This window comes from Blennius ocellaris, assembly GCF_963422515.1.
Source record: "Blennius ocellaris genome assembly, chromosome: 21".
NCBI classification, from domain to species: domain Eukaryota; kingdom Metazoa; phylum Chordata; class Actinopteri; order Blenniiformes; family Blenniidae; genus Blennius; species Blennius ocellaris.
In genome coordinates this window covers 8320238-8326603 of record NC_137670.1, presented here as the reverse complement: position 1 = coordinate 8326603, position 6366 = coordinate 8320238, and positions in this window count along the sequence as shown.

Sequence of the window (6366 nt, the reverse complement as noted above, 5' to 3'; positions counted from 1 at the left end):
CCTGGTGTGAGGAAGGAGTTGGAAGAAGAGCAGCAATAGGTGGGTGACAGCCTGACACTCATCCACTGCAGCCACAGCATGCACAGGCCGCTGTGACCCCGTGCGTAAAACGTGCGTAAAAGGTGCGCACCGGTGCGCCGTCATCGTAAACCATATGCGTAGATGTTAGCTTTAAAGGGAAAATTAAGTAACATGAAGAAGTGGTGATGAAAAACACACCATACTATTTTTTTTTCAAAACTTTCTGACTTTTTGAAAACTAAGTGTTACTTTTAACTACCAACTTGGTTTAATGGTCTTTCTGTGCCTATTACTGATTCCACCAGAGAAGAAAAGATCATGTTTAAAAGTGAGAAAGTCAGTGTGTGATGCTTTAGCTGCTAAAAGTTGAGTCAAAAATAGCATGGCCATAGTAGATAGTTCTGCAAATGTAAGATAGAAGGACGATGACAACAATGACGGCCTCCAGAGTGTCATGACTCCCAGTCCATATTCTCCTGGGACTTTGTTGTTTTCTAGTTGACAGTCTTGGTAATAACAATCCAACTCCATCGTCTGTCTATACGAATGTCTGTGTACTCTCTATTGTTCATATTTATAGCATCTTGTTGTTTGCACCCGTGTCTTTGGTTTCATTACAAAAACAAACAACTGCACCCACGAGTGGCCCGACATCCTAACTATATAATTTTCACACATTTCTGCCCTTTCTGCCTTGTTTTCAAAACACTGTCATGTTGTTGTTGCCAGGAAGGTCAACGAGATGAGATGAGATGTTCCCTATTTGTCTCACAGTGGGTTAATCTGAATTGTCATAGCAGCCAGTGGACAACAATAAAAGAGTAACAAAGGAATGCAAACAATAAATAAGGTACAATCAAATAAGGTTTTTTTTTTATAAAAAGTGACAAATGAAATGTGTGTGAAAAAACTATGAAACAAATGCCCTTTTCATCAATTTACAGCCATTCATTTAACTGTTTAGGTTAAATATAGAAGCTCCACTTCTCCTTATTTTTTAAATAGTCCATTACATTGTGGCTCTGTGATTGGGAGGGTGCTATTTAGAGGGATGTTACTGGGTTGAAAAGTTAATTGCAGATTACATTTAATCCCTTGTCAGATTTGCCATCACTTAAAGTGACATTGACACATAATTTCAGTGCTTGGTGCCTGTTGTTATTTGAGTGACGGGGTGAAATGACACTGAACAGTGAGGGTTTGATGTGCAACAAACTTTTTCCACTGCAGCCTCTGATGGTTTTCATAAAAGTTTATCATTTCTCACTGCAATATAAACTACCGCCCCAGTGTTTTACATAATTTATTTGTAAAGCGTTGATTTAAAAATTAGATTAAGACTCCGGATGTTCTCTATGGAAATTACCATAATCAAATGATAGATGGGGAACTTTATTCATTTTGGCTGTCCTGTGGGTTGATTCCTCCAGTTACACATGGGCGGTCCAAGTTTACCATTTAACATGCCGTCACATCACTGATTAAATCTCAGAATTATCTGTTTGCTCTGCAGTCCAACGGGGAGCAAAATGAGACCAGGGTGTAGCTTTTTAACTGAGCTTCATCACTTGATTCAAGGCCACATTTGTTATTTTGAATATTATAGAAAACCTGGAAGGCCAATCGCTTCCACTGAATTTACGTGCATCTGCCCACAGAGGCAAAAACACCTCATACTCAATCCACAAATGTGTCAAACCTGTATGCTCTGAGACCTTTATTATTCTTTGTTCATGCCTGCAGGCAGTTCAGTAGCTGATAGTAAATTTCAATAGCATTAAGCTCCTAAAAGGAGCTAATACCTTGTATTTTTTGAAGCCTTTAGCTCATATGTTCATCTGGAAATCACCACTTTACTGAAATGCAGTTACTGTGCGTACGTCCCACAGCCATAGTAAATAGTTCTTCTGCACTTGCACAAGTAGATGGACAACAACAACAGAGTTTCCATGACTCCCACTTCATAGTCTCCTGCTGCTTGGTAGCTTCATAGTTGAGAGTTGTCATAATAGTTAATCAAAATTAGTTATTTCATTACAAAAACAGCCAACAGTGCCAATTTATGGCACGCTAACTACATTGTTTTCAGGGTTTCTGCCATTTCCGTATAAATGGACATTTTCAAAACGTTGCTGCGTAAACACAAGTTGTTCTTAAACATGACAATGCATTTTCACTTGAAATGTTGTCGTCACCGCAAAAGCTAACTTTTCGTTCATGAAATAACGCGAGCAAGAAAGCCTGTGAGGGTGAATCTGCAAAAACATGCAAAATGCACCAATTGGAGGACAATTTTCTGGACATTCCACTGTATTTACCACTATGGAACATCGTTAAAATTAGCATGTAAATTAGCCCTTTGCGCTGAAAGATACATTTATATTCAGTAGTTATTATGCTACTATTATAATGGTCCTACCCACTCAACATCACATTATGCTGTATGTGAACTGAAATGAGTCCTCGATTCACCAGATAAAGTCACAAAAACAAACTTTGTATAGAACAGGTTGGATTGTAATATTATGCAAAAGATTCTGACACAAAAAAATAACGTTCACGTCAGATCGCCTGCGATTATGAATATTATCTAAATGTTATCGAGTCTTGTGACATTTTCAAACTGGTGCGGTCTGACGTTGTATGTGACAGCTTGATGTGTATATATGTGTGTGATTGTATGTCAGATATCCCAAACTCATGCATTTATTCATGGCAGCGGATCGCGCGGCTCTGCAGAGACAGTCACGTCTCTTCTACCTGTTCTTCCTACTTACACAACGAGACACCCTGCAGGAGCGCCGCTGTGCAGACCTCGGGTCTGATCTCCCGTCACAGCTGCATGCATTGAACATTCATGAGAGGTTCAGGAGAGACTTGTCGATTTCTCCCCTCCATTCATCCATCAGTGGGTGAGGCGCAGTCCCCCACCCCCGGTGTCTCGTTCTAATCCCAAAAGAGAAGTTAGACAGATGGCAGTAATGATATTGAGCTAAACTGATCATTAAACCAGTGGAAATGTCATGATAAGTGCTCCTATATGAACTCACGGATGCCAACAATGATCAAAGTCTCGAAAATTAAATATAAACGTCGAGGGTTTTCAATTTGTTTTGAAATGTGAAAACAATCCCCAACACTTGCCCATTGTGTTGTCGGTTGACATGGTTGGCACATACAGGCTAATAGAGAAGCGACACTTTGACGTTTTAATCGTCACAGCCAGTTACTGAATCTGAATTTGGCTCAAAAAGAGGAGAAACTTAAATATAGAATGTGATTGGTTACAAAGTCAAAATCTAAGCTACAACACAAGAGATAATTGATGAGGCCAGCTGAGCAAATGTTTTCAGTTGTAGTAAATCCAATTGCACATTGAATTACAGGCATACACTTCTCCCAGTACTTTGCGTGATCTGGACCTCATTATAAATTAATGGAATATGTATGAATGTGCTGAATGGACAGGATGCGTAATTCTGCGCATCTGTCGGACTCGATTCCCGACTGGCTAGTAGATCAGACCCAAAGAGTTTTCTAAAGCTCTCAAGCTAAAGATGGTACAATTTTCAAGGTAACATCAAAGGGCGAGTCCACAAAAGTCAACTCTGCACTATTAAAGGGTAATGGCGGTTACAGACAACCTTTGAAGTGTATACCGTTGGAGAATCTGGTAATCAATATGTCACACAAGCCACGCAACACAATCCTGTCTTTCTTTGCGTTGACAGGAACACTTTCTTTGAAGGTTGAAGGAGATTATTGGCTCCTTTGATGGGAAAACGGCACACTGTCATTACCTAAATAGATTAAAAAACACCAAAACTCTGCACTGACACGTATGAAAGCAGCGACTGACCTCGCCACACTGAAAGCTGGACATCGGCGCTATTTTCGTCCATTTATTCTTTATTTGAAGTGGCGTTCCTCCCGTTCCAGTTCCAGATGCAGGCCCATCGCCACGCCACTCTCATCTTTAATGGATGCAATAATAATTCACCAGGGAGCTGAGAAGAGCAATATTTCTTTTGGTAGACGTGAACTCACCAAACTTGTTCATTCAGATTTAAAGTGTGGAAAAGATGTCACAAGGATGGAAGCACTGATTTTGCCTCAGGCACACAAAGGACATTTAGATTTCACATTACGTAATTTAACATTTCCATATTTCTGACTGGGAAGCTGAGAATTCCAGGGTGTTTCAGCATTTTATTAAGGTGAAACATGGATGTTGATTTTTCAGCATCTTTAACATAACAGCCGCCAAATTTCATTGCTTTTTCGCATCTTTTAAAGAAAAAACAGCCAACTTTCACGGCATTTTAGCTGTTCCTTTCGACAACAACAGCATTGAGAGTTTGGAAGATGTTTTCAAGAAGATATTTCCTGAGTGCAAACATTTCTAAACACGCAACGCTGCAAATGAGCACTCAGGTCATATTTAAGTTTTCCCCACACATGGACAAGGAGACCAAGTATTAATGGAAACTCCACCAATTTGTGCAGTATTTGAACCAGAGGGTGTGTAAACACACAATGTACCAACTAGAGTGAATCAGGCTGCCATTAAGTTGGACGATTGTTTTGGTTTTGGCCGTTTTGGTTTTTCCTCTCGCTACATTTTACAGCTGTTCAACTTTGAAAATGTTCAGGTAAATAAACCGCTATTGAAAAGATTTGTTGTATGCTCAAACTGAGCTAAGACGTTAATAAAAAGTAGTTTCTGCCGAACATCTAACTCCTATAGCCAAAGTCTTGAGGATAACTTTGAATAAAATGTTGACTTATATAAAAAGTTAGTAATATTAAGGAAGCTCCGAGTCTTTACTCGAGATCATAGTTTGGCAAAAAAAAAAAAATACACTTCTATAGATGATGTTAACATCAACATATTTAAATGTGTTCTTCACATAACAGGACTATTTCCTTGCTGGTCAATTAAGATTTTTACACTGGTTAATCTTTTTTTTTTATTTTAGTGAATCAATAGGACAAATGATGATATTGTGCAGCACTACTTCCAACCTGTTTGCCCTAATTTTTGGGAATAATCGGAAATTACAGCTTCAGCAGTGCATTTCAAAAAGAGAGATATATAATACTGGACTGTGAATTAATGAACTTAATCTGCGTACTTGTACATAGTTGCTAGGTTTCATACACCTTTATTTCAGAAAGACTCAGACAAAACACGGCCCTCTTGTTAGCTTGCAAGCTGCAGGAGACACATCAGCAATACTTCAGCTTATTTTAGGCTTCAGATTTTAGACTAGAGAGAAAAAGTACTGTATTAATCAAGCATTATACCTTTTACCCTCATTCCCATATGGAGCCCTGAGAAAGATGGAGTACACTCTTGTAGTTTTGTTCCATTCACTATACAGAAGCTTTGTGGAAAGAAAACAGGATAAACAACTGATAACATTTAAGATGTTAAAGTTTGCCAAATTAAATATACATAAAATAATGGATTTCTTAATATCAAAGTTCAGAATCTATGAAGAAGAAATGAGAAAGGAGACGATGGACGGTTGGGAGCAGCTGAGTGGAAAATAAGAAAAGCAGTGGCGAGGGGCTTCTCCAACCGGCGGGAGTGTCTGATCAATCAAGCAATTCCTAAAGTGACGTGCTCATAAAGGGGGCGCAGATAAAACTCTGGCAGCAATCAATTGAGATGAAGACGTGAATCATACTGATGAGTTCAATAAAAACAGTTTCAAAACTCAACTCCTCCGGTTTAGTGTCGACAGTGAAGAAGTTCCAGAGCGAAAATAAGACAAAGAAACGGACTTTTTAGGTCACATTTTTATTTAAAATCGCCATCACCAACCACACAAAAGCAAATGGACACACTGTATACCTTAAAAAGAAACGTGGCTCTCGGACAAGGATAAGATTCTTCTCAGAAGAAAATCCTTCCTGGGTTATAAGCCTGGGGGAGTGTGTGTGAGAAAGGGGGGGGGGATTTAGAGCTGAAAGGATGAATCAGCAGGCAATTTGCCAGGTTTATACCCCTCCTTCGAGGGATCGCTGGCCCTTCTTAACATAAAAAACATAACAGAAATCACACAATCCTGCACCCGAGCCTCTTTCAATCCCTTTCAGCAGGCATGCAGCGTCTTCGTAGGCCACACACCGACTGATCAGAAAAAGCAGATTGTGGAGACCCAGATGGTCCTAAACCCAGAGATTACCATAATGCAAGGAAAAAGAAAAAAAAAGAAGAGAGAAACTGATTTGGGCGATTAGATTAAATGGTTGAGTCAGGAAACACCGCTACCTTAAAGAGGGACGCCCCACATGTTCCTCTTGCAGGATTCGAGCTACTCACTTTGACTGTTTTCA